We start from the raw sequence: 25,000 nt of genomic DNA, 5'->3' as shown, positions 1-25,000 counted from the left end.
TAGAAGGGGTGACAGCGGATCACCCTGCTTCACTCCAACCCGGATCTGGATTTTGTCCGTGTGCGTGTTCTTCTTGACGGTACTGATGTCCTTGTACATATTGTCCACCAGTCCGACGACGCGGGGATCCACTCTCCCTTGCTGTAAAACGTGTAAGATGTGCTGGTGGCTCACGGTGTCAAAAGCCTTAGCAATGTCCACGAATATAACACCCAGTGGTCTATGTTCATTTTTGGCAGTCCGAATTATAGTTTGCAGGAGCTTCAGGTTCTCAGAACATCGCACCGCACTGATGAAACCTCTCTGCCTTGGGTTGAGGGGGCACGCCTTAGTCATCCTCGCCGTCACGATCCTGGAGAACAGCCTCAGCAAGATGGAACCAATTGTGATGGGTCTCCAGTTGTTGATGTGTCGCTATAGGACACAAAAGAACACACGCTCACACCGTTCTCAAGGTGAAAGAGAAAAAAAGGGCCGTTTATTTTCTGACTCCAACATTTATAGTTTTCCAAAAGTGACAGTGGATTGGAGGGTGACAGTGGCACCTCTCCAATGCCACTGGTTAAACCAACAGTCCATCAACTCTCTCCTCCTCCATAAAGGAATGCAAAACAATGAGTTATTTACAGAAAGTGTGTGAGAAAATTCACTACAAGAATGTCAACCTCAGAAGGCTTAGAAAATCTTAAAAACTCAGGATGACAGTTGATGTCCTTCAGGCGCTCCGGTTTTGTTGATTTGGGGATCAAAACAGTCCTGCACCCCCTCACATGTCCAGGATGTCACCAGATGTTAGCCACAGGTTGAAGAGCTCAGCAGTCTGGGTGTGACTGTGGTCACAAGGGTTTTCAGGGTGAAGAAGAGACGAGAATGTTGACTCCATGATCAGAAGGCTTGATTTATTATTTTATGATATATGTTACATTAGACTATACTAAAAGCAATAGAAAGGAAAAGTTTCTTCAGCAGCTAGCTAAGCTAAGAATAGAAAAGGAATGAATAACAAAGATCTGTGTCTCAGACAGAGCAAGAGCCAGCTCTGCCATGAGTGGTCAAGAAATCCAAACACCCACAAGAGACCAATCACAGGGTCTACCTGTTGCATTCCACAGCAGCAGATAACCATTGTTTACTTTGGTTGCTGTAACTGCAGCTTCTCACAAGGAAAAATCCTAAGAAAGGATTTTTCATGAAAGATGTCTGCGACATGTCACCTTTTTTTATTTAATTAAATTAAAAGGAAAAAGCGTTTGTAATTTTCTCTGCTGTACTCATGCTGAAGAAAAAGACAAACACTTGACAGGTTATCTGTTGCCAATCAACCTCCACTCAAGTGCTCCTGTGGAATGCACTGGGAATTTCTTCACCTGTAGAACATAAAAGTCTATCATATCACTAAAACAATTCTATAATATAAGAAAATGCAAAAACAATGCAAAGAAAATTCAAGTCCAAGCAGCTGAGTTTCAGGAAAAGTCCATGGCTTGAAGATGTTCCTCTTTGCCATATCTGAAAGTTTCTTTTGGTCCTGAAACAGGCTTGCTACAGAAAAGTCCATCAATAGTTATCAAATGTCCATTGACAGTCTTCAAAGAATTTCGAGAAAATTTCTGAAATGTCTTGCCACAGCCCTTTATTGAACAACTTGGGCTGAAGCCAATCCCTGGCTCCTCAATGCCTCTGCTCAATGCCTCTGAGCTGCTGCCAGCTCTTTCACCCTTTTTTATTCAATTAAATTTTTTTTTTTTTTTTTTTCTTGTCGGAAAGAGCAGCAGCAGAGGAGCCAGAGAGAGGCCCTTGGGGGCCCTGGCCCATGTGGAAGGATCAGGAACCCCAGACCTGGCCCACTGAAAGGTGGCCCAGGACCAGAAGGGGGAAGCAAAGCCCCCAAACCCAACAGGAGGCCGGGAGGTGGCCCTGGCCCAAGCAACCAAGGCAGACAGCCCAGGCCCAGCCCCCGAGGCAGGCTCTGCATTGGCACAGACCCGCACCCTGCTGCCAGTACAATGGCAGAAGGGGTGACCAAATGCTTCCTTTCCCCAAAATCACAGAGGCATGCTGGCAATGGGGGGACAGAAGCTGTCCCGAGAAACTTCGTCTCGGGTCTGGGGATGTCCTTTCCCCACAGCAGACAAGCGATGCTCGCTTCCTGCTGTGCCCTCTGCCTCTGCGATGCAAATGCACCAGGTGTTCCTCCCATCTGCCTCACAGCCCCACCGCCACCCCCTCTGGGCTGGGGACCAGGGGCAGAACTTTCGGGACCCACCTCCCCCTCGCCACTGGGGCGCGCGAGGGGCGGCAGAGAGATCCGCATCCCCCAGGGGGAAACCCCGGACCAAACACCCCCCAACCCGCCAAAGATGCTGATCTTGAAAACAGGGAGCCGGGCTGCGCCCACAGCCAGCTGTCGGGCTGTGCCTCCTCCACGGAAGGACAGGCTGACGCCCTCTTCCCCTGTCCCAGCTCCCCCCGTAGGGGCAGCCCCGGGACAACCCGAAAAACTCGGGGAGGAAGTCACCCTGGATGCAGGAGGCTCCGCTGCAGCTGCCGCCGCCGGCTCCAGGGCAGCCTCTGACGCAGACACCGGGGACGAAGTCCCCACAGGCGGCAGAACTGCTGGGGCGGGCAGCGGGGCCGCCTGGGGAGGCGGCGGGGGCGGCGGGGGCGGCACGGGGTCGACAGCATCTTCTGCGCCGGGCTCTGACATCGGCCGCGGAACCGCAGTCGCAGAAGGCGGCGGGACGGCCGGGGGGAGCGGTGGATCGCTGTTGCCCAGCAACATCGGCGCTGCCGCGGGAAGCGGTGTCTCTGAGACCTCAGATGCAGGCAGGAAAGCTGGCGGAACCGCGGCCGGAGTGCACACAGGCTCCCCGGCAGGGGCGGCCGCGGGACGGGCCGCGCGGGGAACTGCCCGCACCCGCGGGGCGGGGTGAGGCGGCGCTCGCGGCACTGGCCGGGGCGGCGCTCGCGGCGCTGGCCGGGGCGGTGCTCGCGGCGCTGGCCGGGGCGGTGCCGCCCACTCCCATCCCCCCTGAGAGCAACGGGAGGGGGGAGAAACCGGCTCCGTCTGAGCATGCTCCGAAGACGCAGTAAAAAAAACTTCGGCTGCGGGCGAAACTTCGCCCCCCCACTGTGGTTCAGGGGGGCTGGAAAGCAGCAGAGCGTCCCCCTCCAAAGGGTCTTCCCCCGGAATCGGGGGGAACGGGGCTTTGCCCTTGCAGTTAGCAATCCAGGGAAAAACAGCTGCTCTCCGTTTCAAGACTAGAAAGAGCAACAAAAAGGTCGAATAAATTGAGGGGCATCCGAACCCACGGCCCAAAAAGAATTGGAAAATGGAGTCCATACATTCCCAGACAAACACATCAAGGGCATATAGCACATTCGTAAAAAACCCAAAGAGCTTTGCCCATCGAAAGAACTCATAGAAATCTGTCTCTGACAGGAGAATTCTGTCCTCTTCACCCCATTTTTGCCAGAGGGCAATAAGTTTCTCCTCTGAAGGGGAGAATGGAACCTCATCCTCTAGGGGAGGAGTCCTCCAGATGAGCAGCCACAAACTGCGAATGGCCTCATCTTCAGGAGGGCAAAAACCAACAGTACCTTGTGACAGTGTCCAGGACTCTCTGGCTATCTGCACGGTGCTGCTGAGCTTTCTGAACATCTTCCTGGAGGCTTTTCAGAAGGTTCTCTTCGTGGTCAGCCTTGCTGTGAACTCTGTCCAAATTCGGATCTTCAGTTCTTCAGCTCCTGGCTAGAATCCACTTCTGTGGTCACTTGTGAAGCAACCATCAATGCCACACATTCAGGGCTCACCCAGTGCAGCAATGCTCCTCTGGTGGTCTCACCAAGTGATGATTGTCCTCCTCAGTCGGGGGTCACCAATTGTGACTGTGGTCACAAGGGTTTTCAGGGTGAAGAAGAGACGAGAATGTTGACTCCATGATCAGAAGGCTTGATTTATTATTTTATGATATATGTTACATTAGACTATACTAAAAGCAATAGAAAGGAAAAGTTTCTTCAGCAGCTAGCTAAGCTAAGAATAGAAAAGGAATGAATAACAAAGATCTGTGTCTCAGACAGAGCAAGAGCCAGCTCTGCCATGAGTGGTCAAGAAATCCAAACACCCACAAGAGACCAATCACAGGGTCTACCTGTTGCAGTCCACAGCAGCAGATAACCATTGTTTACTTTGGTTGCTGTAACTGCAGCTTCTCACAAGGAAAAATCCTAAGAAAGGATTTTTCATGAAAGATGTCTGCGACAGTCTGGGCATACCCGGGATCCATCTTCCTGATGTCCCCAAGGGCAATCCCATCTGGACCTGGCGCCGAGCCCTTGCTCATTTCCCGCATGTTCTTTTCAATTTCTTTGGCCATAATTAACTCCCTGAAGGCCTTATGGTGGGCCTTCCCTTTAATTTCAAAGTCTCCAAAGACTCTCAAGTCTCACACCAAACTGTCCAGGTGTTTCCTATCTGGCCTTGAATACCGAATAAATTTCACTGGGTGATATATCACAGGACAGACATTCAATGTCATCCAAAATGATCTTCGCTAATTTCCCCATCTAGATGGAATAAACGCTGAAAGCGGAGGTAGTTACCTCTTTTGATCGCTCTGTCCTTCATCCACTTCTGAAACTGTTTTCTTGGCTGCTCCTCCCGAGTTTCCTTTTTGCTTTTCCCCCGGAGTGCTGTTCTTATTTGGCTCACTGATTCCAGGCAACCAAAGCAGTCCTGCGCTGTCTGATTGAGCAGTGGTCGCACCTTTTGGCCTTCTAATAACTGTTCAAATGCTCTGGGGAAGTTGTTAATTGTCCCATCTGATAAACGTTCTTTGATCCTTTTCTGATAACGAGCCTGCAGTCGCCCCGCCCTCTGCTGGCCAACGGTTTCCCGGAGACCGTTATCCCTATAAAGTGATGTCCAGATGTCCCTATTGTTCCCTTCCCAGCAGCTGGTCCTCCCGGCTGGTGGTTCCCCCCAAGTCCATTGTTCACAGTTCCTGCCTGGGATTGATGATTGACCCAGGTTCTGATTTCAACTTCCCAGCTGCTCCCCCACCCACTCCATTCTTCCTGAGCAGCATTCTCCTTTTATCACTAATCTGCTTAGCTGTTTTGCTTGTTAAGTGTTCCGCTATGAGCTTATTAATGTTTTTGTGACTCTCGAACTGTACCTCCAGCTTGACAAGTAGCTCTTCCTCCTCCTTTGTCCAGCATCTTTTGTGGGCTCCTCGGTTTGATGTTTCTTTCGGTTGGGAAGCATCGATCCTCTCCTGGTTTCTAACCAGTGGATGTGCCAATCTTTTGTCTTGTCCTAGGCCAATTTTAGTCATAAAATCTCTACTGCATACCTCACATATCCACTCTCCCACTGGAGGCCCCGCATCCTTCGGACCCTTGCACTTTGCAAAATGACAAACAGTACTGTGATGGTTAAAATCCTCCCTCCCACACTAGGCACACCGAAAGCACACCCTCTTCCTCCCGTGAGACCCCTTAAGGTGTTCAATTAGGGCCAGCATCGAGTTGACCTGGGTACCACAGCAAGGACATGGTGGATTTTTGTCAGGAACAGCCACCTTCACGATGTCATCCGGTGCTTGTTCACTGCGGACCTCAGGCACTGGAGGCAATGCCTCTGGTGTACCCTCTTCCCCCTTCCCACTGCCTCCCTTCTCAAGTACATTCTGATCATCGTCCTTAGGGGGACTAGGATTAAGTCGTCCCCCTCACTCAGTTGTGGTGTAGGCTGTTCAAACACCTCAGGAAACCCGTTCAACACCCCCCCCATTAACAGAAACATGAACCACCCCCTGTACATGCTCCTGCAGATCTGACCTATACAGTTCTAGAGAAAAATTCACCAGCAAGCCCAATTCATTTTCTGTCAATTTGGTGGTTGTAGATGTTACAAAATCATCTCAGGAGGTCTGAGTGCCCACCGATACCCCAGTAAGGTGTAACGGCTGCCCCCAGTTTCCTCCTCCGAGAAACGGATTTGGATTTGGAATAGCCGAGTCATGACCAGATTCAACATCGGGAACGGAATGGGTGGTCAGCCCACCTCCGAACCCGTCGCCCCTGTCCAACCGGGGGGCCAGGTTTCAGGTAGTAAGAGAGTCATAGTTACTCCCGCCGTTTACCCGCGCTTCATTGAATTTCTTCACTTTGACATTCAGAGCATTGGGCAGAAATCACATCGCGATGCTTTGTTTTAATTAAACAGTCGGATTCTCCTGGTCCGCACCAGTTCTAAGCTGGCTGCTAGGCACCGGCCGAGGTTGGACGCCAGCCCGGGGACCCCCTCCAGGGACCCTCCCCCGCGCAAACTGCTCGGCTGACGCTGGCAACGGCCGTGCGCCGCGGGGACGCTGCCGGCAGGAACCGACGGGGCAGCGGCGCGCTACGACGATGGTGGAGGTCGCCGATGGGGTGCCGGCCGCGGCAAGGCGGAGGGCGGGTGGAGGGGAGGGCGGGCGATGCCCGCCGCAGCCGGGGCGATCCAAGGGAAGGGCCCGGCGCGTGTCCAGAGTCGACGCCATGCGCGCCCGCGCACGTCCCGGCGCCCGGGCGGGCCACGCGGAGCACACTCACCCGCGCGCAGTGCCTCGTCCTGCCACAGTGCGCGCCCAGCCCCGCTTCGCGCCCCAGCCCAACCGACCCAGCCCTTAGAGCCAATCCTTATCCCAAATTTACGGATCCGGCTTGCCAACTTCCCTTACCTACATTGTTCCAACATGCCAGAGGCTGTTCACCTTGGAGACCTGCTGCGGATATGGGTACGGCCCAGCGCAAGTCTTACACCCTCTCCCCCAGATTTTCACGGGCCAGCAAGAGCTCACCGGACACTGCCGGAACCGCGACACTTTCCAAGGCGCGGGCCCCTCTCTCGGGGCGAACCCTTTCCAGGGCGCCCAGCCCTTCACAAAGAAAAGAGAACTCTCCCCGGGGCTCCCGCCGGCTTCTCCAGGATCAGATGCGTCACCGCACTGGGCGCCTCGCGGCGCCCGTCTCCGCCACTCCGGATTCGGGGATCTGAACCCGACTCCCTTTGCTGAGAGCAATGGAGGCCATCGCCCACCCTATCGGAATGGCACTCACCTATCGCTTAGGACCGACTGACCCATGTTCAACTGCTGTTCACATGGAACCCTGCTCCACTCCGGCCTTCAAAGCTCTCGTTTGAATATTTGCTACTACCACCAAGATCTGCACCTGTGGCGGCTCCACCCGGGCCCACGCCCCAGGCTTCGAGGCGCACCACAGCGGCCCTCCTACTTATCACGGCCTAGCCCCCGCGGGCATCGCACTGCCGGCAACGGCCGGGTATAGGCCCGACATTCCAGCACCATCCATTTTAAGGGCTAGTTGATTCGGCAGGTGAGTTGTTACACACTCCTTAGCGGATTCCGAGTTCCATGGCCACCGTCCTGCTGTCTAGATCAACCAACACCTTTTCTGGGCTCTGATGAGCGTCGGCATCGGGCGCCTTAACCCGGCGTTCGGTTCATCCCGCAGCACCAGTTCTGCTTACAAAAAGTGGCCCCGCGCATTCCACGGCGCGACTCTACGCCAGCGAGCCGGCCCCCTTACCCATTGAAAGTTTGAGAATAGTTTGAGATCGTTTCGGCCACAGGACTTCTAATCATTCCCTTTAGCGGGTAACCCTGCCCATTGCCGAGTGCCAGCTATCCTGAGGAAAACTTCGGAGGGAACCAGCTACTAGATGGTTCAATTAGGCTTTCGCCCCTAGACCTGGGTCGGACGACCGATTTGCACGTCAGGACCACTACGGACCTTCACACAGAGTTTTCCTCTGGCTTCGCCCTGCCCAGGCATAGTTCACCATCTTTCGGGTCCTAGCACGGACGCTCACGCTCCACCTCCCCGGCCCCGCGAGGGGTCGGCGGGCGAGACGGGCCAGTCATGCGCCCAGGGCTGCCAGGCGCGACACGTGCCCCGGGATCCCACCTCAGCAGGGGCGTGCCGGCCCTCACCTTCATTGCACCACAGGCTTTCGACGACGGCCCCTGACTCGCGCACATGCTAGACTCCTTGGTCCGTGCTTCAAGACGGGTCGGGTGGGTAGCTGACATCACCGTGGACCCTGGGCGCCGGAGCACGGCCCGTCAAGCCCGGCCCAGCGGCGCTGTGCGGTTGGGGTGCACTGAGGACAGTCCGCCCCGGTCGACAGTGGTGGCGGGTGTCCGTGGGCTCGGCCCCTGCACCCCTGCGTGAAATGCCGCACTGCGGGGACGCCGCCCCCACCCCCCCCACCCCCAGGAGGGGGAGGGCGGGGGAAAAGTGACGCCCCCAACCATGGCACTGCCAACAGGGGGGGGAGGAGGGCGCTACGGCGGTCCTCTCCCGCGGCCCCGGGATTCAGCAAGACCTGCTGCCCGGGGGCTGTAACACCCGCTGCCGCTCGCGCGGTGCTCGGCCACTTGCCCGCCAGAGGCCTTCCCAGCTGACCCAGAGCTGGTCGTGGTGCACCGCTGCAGAGGAAATGTGCCCGGCCATGGCCGGCTGCCGGTCGGGTGGCGGTCCCCGCACCGGCCCACCCCCCCCGGCTCGCCCCACGCACGGGGTTCACCCGGGGGACGGAGGGGAGGCGGAGGCAAGGATCCGCCGAACCCGCACTGGCCGACCACAACTCGCTGGGTTGAATCCTCTGGGAGGACTGCGCGGGCCCTGCCCGTTTACCTCTTAACGGTTTCACGCCCTCTTGAACTCTCTCTTCAAAGTTCTTTTCAACTTTCCCTTATGGTACTTGTTGGCTATTGGTCTCGTGCCGGTATTTAGCCTTAGATGGAATTTACCACCCGCTTTGGGCTGCATTCCCAAGCAACCCGACTCCGAGAAGCCCCGGGCCTGGCGTGCCGGGGGGCCACTACCGGCCTCACACCGTCCGGGGGCTGCGGCCTCAATCACAAGGACTTGGGTCCCCCAAGAGCTCCGCCGGGGAGGGGGCCTTCTGTACGCCACATGTCCCACACCCCACCACGGGGTGGGGATTCGGCACTGGGCTCTTCCATCTTCGCTCGCTGTTACTGAGGGAATCGTCATTAGTTTCTTTTCCTCCGCTGACTAATATGCTTAAATTCAGCGGGTCGCCACGTCTGATCTGAGCTTGCAATCCCAAAGCTCGGCCGCGCCGCGCATGGGGGCGTGCGTGACGATGGCAGCCGTGTCTCCCCCGCCCGCTATGCCGCCAGTCCCCCCTCCTCTCCGTGCTTCTGGAGGGAGCCAGAGAGAGAGAGTGCGCGTGCGCATGAGCGAGCGACGAGGAGACGGAGAGCCCCATCCCGGAGACAAGAACTGAAAAGGGAGTGGGGCAGAGACGGCCCCGCATGGGAGGACCGGCTGGGCGGTGGCGCGCACGACGGCATCAGCGGGGAGAGAGAGAGGAATGACGGCGCCCCTCGGCACGCCCCGAGACCACGACAGAAGAGGAGGGGGGCGGGTGAAGGGAGGACGGGGTCGGAACAACCATCCCCGGCGCTCTCGCCACGCGCGCTCGCTCGGAAGCATGGCACGGTACCACCGCGGTTCCCACCCGCAGACAGCTGCCGGTGGGGGGGGACGCTGGGGGCGAGGCCGTGCCTCGCCTCCCCTTCTCGCCCTCCTCTCTCTCTCTCAGCCCTTGGCAGCGCCTTTCGACGCCGTCTCTCGCTCTCCCCAGGCTGCCGTGCCACCGCATCCACGGCACGGTCCCAGCGAGGACGAGCTCCACCCCAGCGGCTTGCTCCGGGAGTGGGGAGCAACGCAGTGAAGGGATCGAGGCCTCCTAGGGAAACGCTTCCCTTGCCGAACCCCTGACTGCCTTCCCTCGGGCACCAGTGGGACGCCGCTGCTACCACCGCCACCGCCGCCCGCTGCGGGCAACAGGCCAGAGAGGCGACCCCAGCCGTGCCGCTAGCATGGCCCCCGGATGGCTATTGATCATCAAGCGATCCTCAGACAGGCGCAGCCCCGGGAGGAATCCGGGGCTGCACTTGCCTTCGAATGGTCAATGGTCAATGTGTCCTGCAATTCACATTAATTCTCACAGCTAGCTGCATTCTTCATCGACGCACGAGCCGAGTGATCTACCGCTAAGAGTTGTCTGGCTTTCGGGCACTGCTCACGCCAAGTGGCCCCTTTTTTTGTTACTCTGGGGCCGAGGACGCGGGGGTGCGTGCCTGGCTTTGACCGTACGAGCACGCAGAAACAGAAGGGGGAATAAAAACCAACTGGAGCAACCCACGCTCTGAAGGCCGGCCAAGAGGTGGGGGAGCCCGCGCTCCTGACCGCCTCCCCTGCGAGGGGTGACGCCGACCTCACAAATGCCGTCCTTCGGAGGCGGACCAGGCGCCCGGGCTCAGCCCGGCCTCCACACAGAGGGCCACGCGGCGCACGCTGGAATGCGGGAGGGCACAGCAGCCTGCCCGCATCTCACTTTCACGGGACGACACGCACAAAACACACGGCATGTGGCTGGGGGCGCGCGGCCATCGGCCCCCACACACGGCGGCTCTCCCTTGGCCCCCGACGCCGCAGGCCTCACGGAGTGCTGCTGCGCCGCTGCACGGCCGGCTTATCTCTTTCCCCACTGCACAGCCTTCCCCTGGCTCAAGACGGCACGCGACGATGACCAGCCCCCGCCGGCACGCCTCCTGCAGGACCGCTCCCCTGCCGGGCAGGTGAGAGACCGGCGGATGCACTCCGCCGCTGGCCCCGGAGGCGGGCGCCACCGAGAGCCAAGCTGTCATAGCCAGGGCCCAAGGCCTGCCGGACGGCAGACGCTGCCGCCACCAGGGCCGCACTCCCAGGACCGCCACCGCCGCATCGCACCGCCAGGGCCCCTTACCTCGGGCACGCGCCCGGCGGAAGGCAGGACGGCACTGAGCTGGGGTGCAAGTCCTGTGCTCCTCGTTTGCACGCGGAGACCAGGCGGGGAGAAGCGCCCCCATGGCTGCCCTGCGCGCCTTCCTGTGGCCCACATGCAGCCGGGAAGGGCGATGGAGGATGCGACGAGCGGGGCCCGGGACGAGACCGCCGCCGGCTGACGGCGGGCGCCTTCCGGCTGACCATCCCCGCAGGGAGGGACACCCGTTGAGCGGCGCTGCGGCCGCTCGGCATGGGATCGCCTGCACTCGCGGGCCTCCGCTGCCGGAGGGCCCACCGAGCGCTCGCCCCCACCAGCAGGCGGGCAGTTGAGCCAGAGGACGGCTGGAGGACAACGGCGCTGCCGGTGCGCGTTCGAGGAAAAAAGGCTCCTCGAGGAGAGGAGAGGTGCCGGACGCGGCGCCGCGCGCACCAGAGACCGCGGCGGCGGGTTGAGGAGAGAGAGCGTGGGTGGGCCCCAGGGGCCGCGACCCCGTGGCTGAGGAAGGGCAGAGAGGGTGCGCTCTCTGCCGGCGTCACCCATTACGGCGAGGTGAGTGGGTCAGCCCCCATGGGCCACGGAGGGGGGGGGCAGGGCACCCCTCCCCGGTTTACCCCCGCGGCGCGGGCGGGACAACGACAGCGACGGAAAAGCGCGGCCGGTGGCAACGGGACAACCACTGCAGGGGATCAGTGGGAGTAGCTGCTCCCCACCCCTCAGTGGCACCCCGCATGGCCACCGCCTGGTATGCCTGCCGCCACCGCCGCCGGCACCACAGCCATCACGGCGGGCCACGCCGAGCCGCCCGAGTCTTTAAACCGCCGCCTGGCCCCGCCGGCCCCTTTCGGCAAACCCACAGCGTTTGACGATGCCGAGGGAAAAAAACTGGGGGGACTGCCGAGGCGCGGAGCGCTAGGTACCTGGCCCTGGGGCGAGGGAAATGACCTGCATGGCCCCACCGGGGTACTTCCCCTGCTGCTGCCTTTGGGGGAGCGTGCACCGGCGGGGGTGCGCCTGACATCTGCCGCCACCACTGCCACGTCCTTCTCGGAGCCTGGGGTTTCCCTCAGTAGCCCGGCGCTGCGCGCCCAAGAGGACCGCCGTGGCTCGGGCCGCCCCGCCACCCAGCTCCCTTGCCCTTGCCACCTCGGCCGCCAACGGGTGCCAGAGCCGGATGGCCAGCCGTCGCTCGAGGGGCGCAGCAGCGATGGAAGGGATGGGCGTGCTTCCGGGAAGGGGCCGTGCCAAGCACCCCTCCCTCCTGACACTTGTGCGGCTATCTCGCGCGCACACTGAGGAGAGCCGAGCTCGGGAGAACTCGGGCTGTGCCAGGGCACCCACACATGGCACGCTGGCAACCAGTGTTCGACGGTGCCGGCAGTGGCGGCGAGAGGCTCGGGGGCCCGCGGCCGTGCCCCCGCTCTCTGGTAGGGATGGACCGGCGGCAGACCGGCGCAAGGCTGGGGTGTGGGGGGGTGGTGTGGGGGGCGGGGGGGCAAGCCGCTGCAACAGCGGTGAGTGTGCCATGCTACTAGGCCCGGCCGCGATGCACGGTGTAGCGCGGGGAGAGCCCTGCCTGCGTGCACAGTGGCGGGCGCGTGTGACATGCTTCGCCACGCCGAGCGGCTTTTCCCCCCTCTCCCAGTTCTGACCGCCTGCGCCCGGAGGTGCCGCACGCCTCCGGTCTCTTTCTCTCTGGGGCTGTGGCACGCAGCGAAGGGGAAGGGCGTGTGGCCCCCGGTGCTGACCGGGGCCGGCGGTCGGGGGCCGAGCGTGCGAACGGAGCGGGCATGCGAATGACACCGCGCGCATGCGGCCAGCCAGACAGCCTGGCACAACGCGGCCGGGGCCAAGCCCCATCGGTAATGATCCTTCCACAGGTTCACCTATGGAAACCTTGTTGCGACTTTTACTTCCTCTAGATAGTCGAGTTCGACCGTCTTCTCGACACTCCGGCAGGGCGGTGGCTGACCTCGCCGAGGCCGATCCGAGGATCTCACTAAACCATCCTAATTGGTAGTAGCGACGGGCAGTGTGTACAAAGGGCAGGGACTTAATCAACGTGAGCTTATGACCCGCACTTACTGGGAATTCCTCGTTCATGAGGAAGAATTGCAATCCCCTATCCCCATCACGAATGGGCTTCAACGGGTTACCCGCACCTGCTGGCGGAGGGTAGGCACAAGCTGAGCCAGCCAGTGTAGCACCGCGTGCAGCCCCGGACATCTAAGGGCATCACAGACCTGTTATTGCTCAATCTCGGGTGGCTGAACGCCACTTGTCCCCCTAAGAAGTTGGACGCCAACTGCTCGGGGGTTGCGTAACTAGTTAGCATGCCAGAGTCTCGTTCGTTATCGGAATTAACCAGACAAATCGCTCCACCAACTAAGAATGGCCATGCACCACCACCCACGGAATGAAGAAAGAGCTCTCAATCTGTCAATCCTGTCTGTATCCGGGCTGGGTGAGGTTTCCCATGTTGAGTCAAATTAAGCCACAGGCTCCACTCCTGATGGTGCCCTTCCGTCAATTCCTTTCAGTTTCAGCTTTGCAACCTTTGCAATACTTCCCCCGGAACCCAAAGACTTGGGTTTCCCGGGAGCTGCCCTGCGGGTCATGGGAATAACGCCGCCGGATCGCCAGTCGGCATCGTTTATGGTCGGAACTACGACGGTATCTGATCATCTTCGAACCTCTGACTTTGGTTCTTGATTAATGAAAACATTCTTGGCAAATGCTTTCGCTCTAGGCCATCTTGCGCCGGTCCAAGAATTTCACCTCTAGCGGCACAATATGAATGCCCCTGGCCATCCCTCTTAATCATGGCCCCATTTCCGAAAACCAACAAAATAGAACCGGAGTCCTATTCCATTATTCCTAGCTGCAGTATGCCGGCGGCCGGCCTGCTTTGAACAATCTAATTTTCTCAAAGTAAACGCTTCGGGCCCCGCGGGACACTCAGCTAAGAGCATCGAGGGGACGCTGAGAGGCAGGGACTGGAAGAGGCGGTGTCTCGCCTCGCGGCAGACCGCCAGCTCGATCCCAAGATCCAACTACGAGCTTTTTAACTGCAGCAACTTTAACATACGCTATTGGAGCTGGAATTACCACGGCTGCTGGCACCACACTTGCCTTCCAATGGATCCTTGCTCAAGGATTTAAAGTGCGGTCATTCTAATTACAGGGCCTCGAGAGAGTCCTGTATTGTTATTTTTCGTCACTACCTCCCGGGGTCGGGAGTGGGTAATTTGTGCGCCTGCTGCCTGCCTTGGATGTGGTAGCCATTTCTCAGGCTCCCTCTCTGGAATCGAAGCCTGATTCCCCGTCACCCATGGTCACCATGGTAGGCACAGACAGTACCATCGAAAGTTGATAGGGCAGACATTCGAATGGGTCGTCGCCGCCACGGGGGCGTGCGATCGGCTTGAGGTTATCTAGAGTCACCAAAGCTGCTGGGCGGGCCCAGGTTGGTTTTGGTCTGATAAATGCATGCGTCCCCAGAGGTTGTGGAGAGCTAGGGACTTGCGTGCGGAAGATCTCGGGCTGTACGGGTAGATAAGAAGCTCCCCCTCACCCTGCAGTCTGACCTTTGCTCTGTACCCAGCCACACCCGGCCGGACATGAGCAGAGGGAAATGACACAGACTGCCCAAACCATAAATACCCCCTGAGACCCCTCAATAAACGCCATTTTGCTGTCCACCACATTGGTGTATGTAGCATTGGACCGAGTGACCCTGGGCCTTGGGTCACCGTGCCGGACCTCCCGAACCAGGTCGCTAGGCCATAACGGCAACATCTACAGTGATTGCAAGCTCTCAGGATTTCAGCTCTGCTTGCTTGGTAGTGGTGCCCTGGGCTTGAGGCTGCAGCAGACGGAGAGAGAGGAGAAGGAGAAGGCGCAGGCTGTTCCAGGAGATGGCTTTATTTGGGGAGGTCCGTGAAGGGTCTCTGCTCTTCTTCTTTCTCCCCTAATGGGGTACAGTATGCTTCTTTTATAGGGTTGGAAAGGATCCAAGCTTGACCAATGGGTAAGGGGTTAACATGACATTGCCTTATAGGGTTACAGAGGTAGGTTAAGGGGTGGAGGACAGAAAAACAGGAATTTTCTTTTGCTGTTTCAGCATTCCTATTGTTCATATCCTCCATGGTACTTTTCCTAAATCTATGGGGTTTACTACAACTCCACTTTCTGTTTTTACAAAAAAGGCGTTTGTTATAGTTCTTTTGAAACAGTGAACAAGGCACGAGAACATAGCTAACACAATAACAACTACAAGGAGAATCAACAACATTCCCTTAACAAGGATGCAGCCCATCCTGTTAATCCCCATTGCCCGAAAAGTTCATTGACCCAATCTGGGATTCTTTCTACTTTCAAGTCCTTCACGAAATCTTTCAGTTTCTGGATGTTCGCATGGATGGATTCCGAGCGTGAAGAAAGGTTGAAGCAGCACATCCCTTCGAAGTCTTCACAGCCATGTCCATGGGCAAGCAGCAGGAAGTCGATTGCTGCTCGATTTTGGAGCGAAGCCTGTCTTGTTGTTTCTTCTTCCTTTAAGAGATCACTCAAGGCTGCAGATGTAGCGTTAGCTTGTTTACTGAGCCAGCACCCAAGGTGATTGATTTCACCGAGGGCTTTAGCTGCAGCTACCCAGGGTAAAAACAGGGAGACAGCAATCTTTTTTGGTTTGTTCCAATCGTATAATTTAGGATCACAATTTTCATCAAATTCAGTGTAGGACCTTTTTTGTCATTTTGATTCGCTTCCTTTTTTCCAATTATGTAACAGGGTGATGTTTGGTGTAAGGGTAGAAAGTTTTCCAAGGGGACAGGGACCTCCCTGGAGTCGGGAGGGGATCCCAGCCCATACTCTGTCACCACAGATGAGAAACATTCCCTTGGGTAATACTTTGGGATGGAGAGAGGACACAGAAATCACGCAAGCCGTGTAATTGCACCAATCGTGAGAGTTACAGGCTTTGTTAATTGGTGATATCTCTTTTCAATATGTGTTTTTGTTCTGGTCAATTTCTGGCCAATTGTTTTTTGGACGTCTAAAGTAAACTTCGACGCAGTATGTGGCCTTGGAGGACCCCAACAGATCTAATTCTTGGGGTTCCTCTCGAGCATCTGGCAGAATTTTTGTCCACTCATCCCAAGTATCAACCACATTGGGTCTCTTACCTGTGGTGCGGAGAAGCTCTGAGTTATAGACAGGCCAGTCATCTGCTACAAAGGGAATTCCTACTAGACATGTGGAAAGTGGATTATCAATGCTTCCCATGGACAAGCACATGTTGTCCTGTTTTAATGTTTTTGCTAAGGTTACCCAAACATTATGGCTGGGCTGTGGGCTAATCCAGCCGAAGGCACGCGGTATGGTGAAGAACATCCAGGCAGCAATGAGGACAGCAGCAACGGAGATATTTTTCATCTTTGGGCAGGAATAGGGCTTCTGATAGGGAATATAAGCAGAATTTGTTATCTTTATGATGAGAGGGTTTTCTGCCTTTTTCTTTTCTTGTTCCCCTCCTCCCCCCCTTTTTCTTTTAATTTCTAAGCTACACTATGGGAGGAGGAGTGGGTAGAGGGTTAAGGGGTTTTAAAAGGTTAGGGAGAGGGAATAACAGCGTTTTTTTTTTTTTCTTTTTTCTTTCTTTAAATACAAAAAAAAAACCAGTGTAACAAGATATAGTTCAGAGAACACTTTTGTGTTAAGGCTATCTATGGTCTGATGCAGCAGACTGTTGTTTAGCTTTTCAGTTTTGTCTGCTGTCTTGTAATGGGGCGGTCTGTTCTTGTGTTTGTGGGTATTCGGCGACGTCTTCGTCTCCAGGCAGAGCTGGTTTGGTTTTGAGGTGGTCTTGTGTTTGCCTCAGGAGCGTTCTTGTCCCCGTTTGCAGGAGTAGTGTTCTCAGTGCCTAGGTATGGCTTTATGTTTTTTCCTGGGTACCACCTTGGACCGGATGGTAGTAGCACGCACGCATATCCTCTACCCCAGGTAATCAACTGGTGAGGCCCAGAAATTTGGTGCATTTCAGGGTCCTTCACGAGCACAGGTGGTTTCTCAGTGAGCTTTGCTTGGGTGGTATTTGCAAAGTGGCGAAGTATTGGTGGGTCAGGCTCTGATGCTGTGCAGTTCAGGAAGTTGATGACGTAGAGAGCCTTGCAAAGTCTTTCCACTGGAGATGTGATTCTCGTGTCTCTGTTCTGTTGATCGAGGACTCTTTTGAGGGTTTGATGTGTCCTTTCCATGATGGATTGTCCTGCGGGGTTTACAGGTATGCCGGTCTTGTGTGCTATTCCCCATTCATTGAAGAACTCCTTTAACTTGCGGGAAGTGTAGGCTGGTCCATTATCTGTTTTAATCTCTTTTGGTACACCCAGGGCAGCAAAAGTGAGGAGAAAGTGTTTTATTGTTTGAATGGTATTTTCTCCTGCATGTGATGATGCAAATACTGCTCCCGAAAACGTGTCGACCAATACATGCACGTATTTTGACCTTCCAAAAGGTGCGAAGTGAGTTACATCTGTCTGCCACAGCTGGCAGCTATTCAGACCTCGGGGATTGACTCCTGTCCCCATGGATGGTATCTGATAGTTCTGACAGTTCGGACATGTAGCCACGATAGCCTTTGCCTGATCCTTTGAGAGCTTAAACATTCTCATAAGGGCAGGTATATTTTGATGAAAAAACACGTGTGACAACTCTGCCTGGGCAAAGATGTTAGGAACATTAGCAGTTTCTGCTGCCATTGCTAATGCATCTGCTTTCCTGTTGCCTTCTGCAACAAAACCTGGGAGGTCTGTGTGTGACCTCACATGCATTATATGGTAAGGTTGCTTTCTGTGGGAGATTAGGTATATTAATTTAGAGAGCAGTTGGTACAACTTTGGATTAGAGACCTCTTTGAGAAGAGCATGTTCTGCTCTCATCGCTATCCCAGCGACATAAGCTGAATCTGTAACCAGATTGAAAGGCTCGTTTTTAAACTTTTCAAAGGCTCTGACAACAGCTGCTAATTCTGCATTCTGTGGAGATCCCTCCACTATTTGTATGTCAGAGTGCCAATCTTGTGTTTGGGGGTCTCTCCATGTAACCACCGACTTGTGGGAAGTCCCTGAGCCATCTGTAAAGAGGGTTAGAGCCTTGAGAGGTTTTCTACTTTGGATTTGTTTTGGAATCAAATGGAAGGTTACATCAGGGTTAAAAAGTTTGTGTTTTGGGATCCTAACTGAAGTTTGGCCCGTGTAGCTATCCAGGGCAAACTGGAGGCTTTCATTGGTCTGGATCAAATCCTCAAAGTCTGTAAGAGTTATTGTTAAGTATATGCATTCAAACTCACAACCTGAAAGAGAGCGAAGGCGAGTCCTTGCCTTTTTTATTAAATGTGCTATGACCTCCTGGTAGGTGGTGAGTGTCTTTGTGGGCTGGCTATTTGTAAAGACCCATTCCAGTATCAACAAAGGGTCTCGAAGCTGGGAGTCCCATTGGAAAATCAGTCCATGGAATTGAGGTGCTTTTCCCAGGATGATGAACTGGAAAGGCAGGCTGGGCTCGAAGCGATGGGCTTTGCATGAAGACAGGGCTTCCTGGACTTTGGTGATGGCACCTCTGGCTTCTTCTGTGAGAGTGCAGGGAGAGTCCAGGTCCTTAGGTCCACAAAGAAGGTTGAACAAGGGAGCAAGGTCCTCTGTTGTAATTCCTAGCAGTGGACGTACCCAGTTGATGGATCTGCAAAGGCTGTGTAAGTCCCTGAGGGTTTTTGGGTCGTCATTTATGGTGAGCTGCTGAGGTACGATGGTCCTTTCCCGGATCTGGACTCCAAGGTAAGTCCATGGCTTGGTGTACTGGATTTTGTCCTCACGAATCTCCATTCCTGCCTTTTCTATGGTTTCAATAGTCTTTTTAACTGTTTTGTCCAAGTAAGCTTTGTCTGAAGCACACACCAGGATGTCATCCATATAGCGATGGATGATAGCATCGGGGAATGATTTCCAAATGGGAGACAGAATGTGAGCCACGTACCACTGGCAAATGGTTGGGCTGTTTTTTAGTCCTTGAGGAAGATAACGCCAATGATATTTTTTGAGCGGGGCCTCCTTGTTAAGAGAGGGAATGGAAAAGGCAAACCGTGGAGCATCCTCAGGGTGCAGAGGAATGCTGAAGAAACAGTCCTTAATGTCTATGATAGCAAGTGTCCAGTCTCTAGGCAGCATTGATGGGGAGGGTAGGCCAGGCTGGAGGGGGCCCATGTCCTCGATGACCTCGTTGATTCTGCGAAGGTCGTGGAGGAGCCTCCACCTGTTTGTCCCAGGCTTTGGTAGAATGAAGACTGGAGAGTTCCAAGGGCTGTTGGACTCCACTATGTGGCCTTTTGCGAGCTGTTCTTCCACGAGGGTGTTTAGGGCGTGCAGTTTGGCTTTATTTAGGGGCCACTGTTCAATCCAGAGTGGCTTGTGACTTTTCCAGGTGAGACGAGGGGTTTCTGGCAGCGCGCTTACCTCAGTGGCCCCGATTAGAAATCCTGAGTGGGAATACGTAGGGAAGCTCCCCACTGGGATAGAACATCTCTGCCCCAAAGGGTGATGGGGGCCCTTACCACAAATGGACGAATGGTTGCCAGCTTGCCTTCAGGCCCTTCCACGAGGATGTTGTTCTTGCTTCTCATGGACACTGTGGCTCCACCAATCCCTGAAACCATGCCTGCAACAGGTTGTAGATCCCAGTGTGCTGGCCATTCTGAGCGGGCGATGATGGTCACATCAGCACCGGTGTCCAGCATCCCTGGCAGGTGGGTCTTCTCACCTTTGCAGGTGAGGCCGCACTCGATGGTAGGCTTGGATGGTCCCATGACTTGTGCCCACATAGCTGTAGGGTTGAGAGGAATCTGTTCCCTGTGATCCTTTGGGAGTAAAAAGACTTGTGCTATTGGAGTTCCCTTTGAAAGAAAAAATGGTGAGTCTATGCAGTATACCTGGACGAGAATTTCTTGTCCTGGCTGCACTGTCAGCACTTCTGGAACAACGAAGATCTCCTTTGGGCTATTAAGAGAGTCACCTGTAATTAAAATGTGCAAAGGACCACCTTTTGGCCCGTATTTGCCTGTGGGAACACGGTGAACATTCTCATTATTAAAGTCAATGGACAAAGCAGTTACCAGTTGACGGCGGGTTCCCATCTGGGTTGCCCCGTGGGTTGGATCCTCTTCTTGTGGTCCGTAACCTCCTGGGTTGGTGCGGGGTTGGGTCTGGGTGGCCTTTGATTTGTTGTCAGCGCCCGGGGCTCGACCGCACGGCGCAAGAAGTTTCCCGAATGCTGCTGGTAGCGCTGCTGATTCTGGGGTCTTTGGTAATTGTTACGGTGGTATCGGGGGGGTGATCTCTCTGGGCAGTCCTTTATATAATGTCCAAGATCTCCACAGTGATAGCATTTAGCTTGCTCTTTAGAAGCTATTACTGCATATGCACCAGAAACTCCTTCAGCAATACCTTTAGCAACTGCTTGGGCCACTGTATTTTCAGTGGACATGTGACGTGTACAGCATTCCAGCATTTGCTCTATGGTGGGGTCTGTATCCATGGGTAGAGACCTCAAAATGGCTTTGCATTTTTCATTAGAGTTACACAAGGCAAGTTTACATAAGAGTTCCTTCTTTGCCTCTGTGCTCTCTATCTGTTTCTCCAGAGCATCTCTAAGTCTGTCCACAAATTTGATAAAACTTTCCTCTGTCCCTTGTTTAATAGTAGAAAAATGCATTGACTCATCATGCACGAGAAGTAAAGAGGTTTTTGCTGCGAGAGCGATGTCCTGCAGTGCCTCTTTATTCAAGGTTTCCAATTGGTCTGCTGGTTTCTGTAAGTCACCTTCACCAGCTAGTTGGGCTACCATAAAATTCGTCTTAGTAGCATCCGCAGAATATGAATCTGATAATGTTTTTAAATGTCTTTTCCAATGCCTGTCCCATAACAAATATTCTGCTGGGGACAGGAGGCAGTGTGAAATATTTTTTACATCGTGGGGAAGTAAGACATGTGCTGAGAACATGGCTTCTAAGAAATTTCTAAAAATATGTGAGCTTCGCCCATGTTCTTTGGCTATATTTCTTAATTGCACTAGTTCCTTGTTCGAGTTAGCTTTCCACGTCTTTATAGCGGACTCGTCACCATTCCGTCCTTGCTTATATTCTACTGGGAAAGCATTAATTTTCTGTGCCAGCTCCCAGTCTCCAGCCTTTGTCGCTTCTACTTTAATAAGAGCCCATGGATCTGTGTGGATCGTATCAGAATCAGATTCACTGCAAGAGCTCTGGTCCTCTGAGGAGGACTGAGGGGGGGTTGCTATCCGTGACTTATGCTTTTTTCGTTTAGAAGCGTTTTTCAAAGGTTTCAATGGCTGGGGGGGGAGACATGTCATGACCTGGGTAGGGGGAGGTGCCAATGGAGCTGGGATGGCAGCACAGCACGCACAGGACAGGGTGGGGGGGGGTAGCACCGTGGGAGGTGTCTGGGATTCCATTGGGGTGGCATTGAGGGTGGGCGGGGGGCTGGGGGCATGCGTGGTGGGGGCAGGGGGGCTGGGCGGGGTGGGGGTGTGGGCATGGGGGGAGTGGGGGTGAGCAGGCAGTGGTACCAGTCTGGGGTGCCGCAGTTACGGGGTGGTGTGGTGGGACTGTGCTTGTGTGAGGTGTCCCTGCTGTGGCAGGCAGGGAGCAGGGGGAGGGGGCGGGGATGGACCCGGGCTCGGGAGCGGCGGGGGTGAGGCTCGGGGAGCCCTCGGGAGGGGCCGGGCCGGTCAGAGCCGGGGTAGGGGGAGCGGGGGCGGGGGGTGCGGCGACGGGAGGGACGGTGGGGGACACCAGCGTGGGGGTGGGGGGGCCGCAGCGGAGGGGGGCAGAGCCGACGCAGGGGTGCAGGGGGCGGCAGAGGCAGGAAAAGGGACCCCCAGGACCGGAAGCAAGGAGGAAGCCGAGCCAGGGGTAGGGGGGATGTGTGGAATTACAGATAAGATAGGATTCGCAGAGTTGGGCGGCGCAGGTCCCGCAGGGGTGGAGAATGTGGGAGGGGGAACTGTGGTGGGCAGCGTAACCTCTGCTTTAGGAGTAACAGAGGCGAGGGGGACTTTAGGACCGAAGGGGTGGTGTGAGATATGCAAGTGACATTCCTCTGAGTCCTTATCAATCTTGTTAGTATTTGAAGAGGAAGTGTCTGTTACCGACTACAAAATCTTTTCTCTGTTAAATCTTTCAACGGTTTTAGTTATTATATGGAATAAAGGCAAATAGTTAGTTACAGAGAAATCCTGGTTTGTTTGGGAGATATATATTGTGTTCCTGATCATATCCCAAAACGAATTTTCAATGACTGCTTTCTTATCAGTATCAGAGTATTGCAAAATAATCCAAGTTACAAATTTTTTAAGGTTAGTTTTTGAGAGCTTGCCTTTAGAAAAGAAGTTGTTAGCAGATAAGATTTCTAAAATAGTTAAATATATCTCTCTCTCGGTTTTACTTAGTTTTAATGTACTAAAAATTGTACCCATGTTAATGGTTAGCCCTTCCAGCAGAAAAAACATGAAAAAAAAGGAAAAAAAAACGAAAAAAAAGTTTTGGAGCCCCGAAGTTATGCACGCAATATTAGCTAATACTTACAGTCCCTGGGGTCCAAGATCTGTGGAAGGAGTCTGCTGCGTCAGTTCTTCTCGGAATTTTCTGCCGTTCAGATGTAAGTTTTGAGTGTTGAACTGACCCTCCTGGGGAAAGGATTTTCTAAAACGAAAAGTCCCTTCACAGAAGGAGCGGCTTCCCAAACAGGCAATCACAGAAAACCCCGGGGGGGCTTCGTTGCTCAACCAACGGATATCGCCTCTGGGGGGTCCGAAGTAGTTGGGCCGCCACTTTAATAAAGCCTCTTAATGGCATTATCATAAAGCAGAGCAATAGGGCTCAGGAGCTCAGTCCCTGGGTAGGGACCGGGTGCCCGAAGCTGGCTCGCTCATGCCAACGCCGCGGGGCTGCCATCTAGCAAGCATGGTGATTATCAGCTCTATAGTGATTGCAAGCTCTCAGGATTTCAGCTCTGCTTGCTAGGTAGTGGTGCCCCGGGCTTGAGGCTGCAGCAGACGGAGAGAGAGGAGAAGGAGAAGGCGCAGGCTGTTCCATGGAGATGGCTTTGTTTGGGGAGGTCCGTGAAGGGTCTCTGCTCTTCTTCTTTCTCCCCTAATGGGGTACAGTATGCTTCTTTTATAGGGTTGGAAAGGATCCAAGCTTGACCAATGGGTAAGGGGTTAACATGACATTGCCTTATAGGGTTACAGAGATTGGTTTGGGGTGGAGGACAGGAAAACAGGAATTTTCTTTTGCTGTTTCAGCATTCCTATTGTTCATATTCTCCATGGTGCTTTTCCTAAATCTATGGGGTTTATTACAGGGGAGCAGCTACAAATCCCAGCCCCGCAGCTACAATCCGTCACCGGGCTGCCCAGGGCTCTGCTCCCTGTGCGCACCAGGGGCGGTGGGGGCACAGCCCGGAGACCTTTCGGGGACACGTGGCGGATCCGTGGCCAGCACCTTCCGCCTGAAGCCCTTGTCTCCCGCTCCCTCCTGGCCATGGCGAGAGCCGGCCGGTATGGCCCTGGCAGGAGGCTTTCCTTGGATTCCCTCCATTTGGCTTTGACTGTGGCCCTGTTCCTCTCTCTTCCAGCTCTTCAAGCCCTCAGGGAAGACGAGACCCCATCCTGCATGAACACATGGATTCAGATGAAATTCGAAAGAAGATCTGCAGAACTTCGTTTGTCTCCTGGACCAGATGTACCAGTACCGGCCTCCTTCGGTGATTTCCAGTTGGGACCGCCTGCAGCTCCAGGCACAGCTCTGGCTGCTCTCAGCTGAGCCTGTGCCAAGCTCCAGCAGCTCCTGCCATCTCTCTCCCTGTTGGCAGCTCCTTCCGTGCAGCCCTCAGGCCCTGCCCATGCCCTTTTATACCTCCCAGCTCAGCCCTTCGCTTTGCTTTCCCTTAATAAACTGTTTGTGTTTTTCACTTTACCCGCGTCTCCGTGGAGCTGAAGCGGCGCGAAACCTGAGCCCGGGGACACGCAGGGCCCTGCTGCCATTCTCCTCCCCGCTGTGTTCCATGCACGGGCAGAGAGGAACAAGGGCAGCTCAGGCTGCAAAGGTCCCTGTCCCGCTGCTCCAGCTGCACAGCGGCGTGGAGTTAAAGGGCGTGCTGAGCACGCTGAAGGAGAAAAGGAGCCTGGGTTTTCGAAGAGCCAACAAGAGTGTGCTCCGAACCCAGCCGCGAGGGATTCCAGTGCAGGCATCCGCCGAGGGCAAAGGAGTTTGTAATGGCGGAAGTTTCCACAAAGAACTTCCTGAAAGCACAGCGATGCTCCATCCCTACACAGGGAGAGGAAGAGGGCAGGACAAGAGACCACCGTGGTGTTTTTTTTGTTGTTGTTTTGGGGATTTGGGTTTTTTTTTTGTTTGTTTTGGTTTTTTTGGGGTTTTGGTGGGTTTTTTTTTTGCTTTGTTTTTTTTTTTTCCAGTTGCTTTGGCTTTGTCTGATACTGATGCTGAGTTTTGAGGTTGGTTTGTTTTTTGGGGTTGGGGGCTTGTGGTTTGGATTTGGGTTTTCTTGGGTTGCCCCCCACCCCCCAGACCCTCCCCCGCCCCTTTTTCTTTTCTCCTTTCCTGAAAGAATGGCTCTTCTATTTGCTTGGAACGAGAAACTTATCCGGAAAAACAAATCAACAAAAAAATTGGCCAATTTTATTTCTTTTTCCTTTGGTATCGGAAGCACTCCCAGCCGAGCCAACGGGCAAGCCGAGCCCGTTGCTCTGCCTGCTGACACGCTGAACTGGCCAAACAGCGCCCACACCACCCACCCCCCGCCCTACCCCGCCACGCCCTCCTGGGACCCTACCCAGGCTGGCCCCCCCTGGCCCCGATGCGGCTCGCCCCGCCCCGCCCCTCCCTGGCCCACCCTGCCTGCAGGTACTGGCGGTGGCTGCCGCCGGCACCACCGCCAGCACACAGGCGCTGTGTGTGGCTGTCGGGCGGGTTGTTTCACGGTCCGCAGAGGTCTTCGGCCCTTGACGTGACTCTAGGGGGCTGTGGGGGCCTCGGTG

The 25,000-nt window shown here is 55.1% G+C and overlaps 1 non-coding gene and 1 pseudogene across 1 annotated transcript; both read right to left on the bottom strand.

The window, feature by feature from the left end:
- LOC139603559 (28S ribosomal RNA) overlaps positions 1-9,139 on the bottom strand; it is a 12,321-nt pseudogene extending 3,182 nt beyond the window's left edge.
- Positions 9,140-9,956: 817 nt separating this feature from the next.
- On the bottom strand, positions 9,957-10,109 carry LOC139603592 (5.8S ribosomal RNA). The gene has a single exon (XR_011683749.1). It is a non-coding gene; the product is annotated as a 5.8S ribosomal RNA (ribosomal RNA).
- Positions 10,110-25,000: the final 14,891 nt, after the last annotated feature.

Source organism: Agelaius tricolor, unplaced genomic scaffold (assembly GCF_023055355.1).
Source record: "Agelaius tricolor isolate 1412-34295 unplaced genomic scaffold, bAgeTri1.0.p SCAF_39, whole genome shotgun sequence".
Classification (NCBI taxonomy): Eukaryota; Metazoa; Chordata; class Aves; order Passeriformes; family Icteridae; genus Agelaius; species Agelaius tricolor.
The sequence above is the reverse complement of the archived record's forward strand: the minus strand, read 5'-3'. Positions and strand labels throughout refer to the sequence as shown.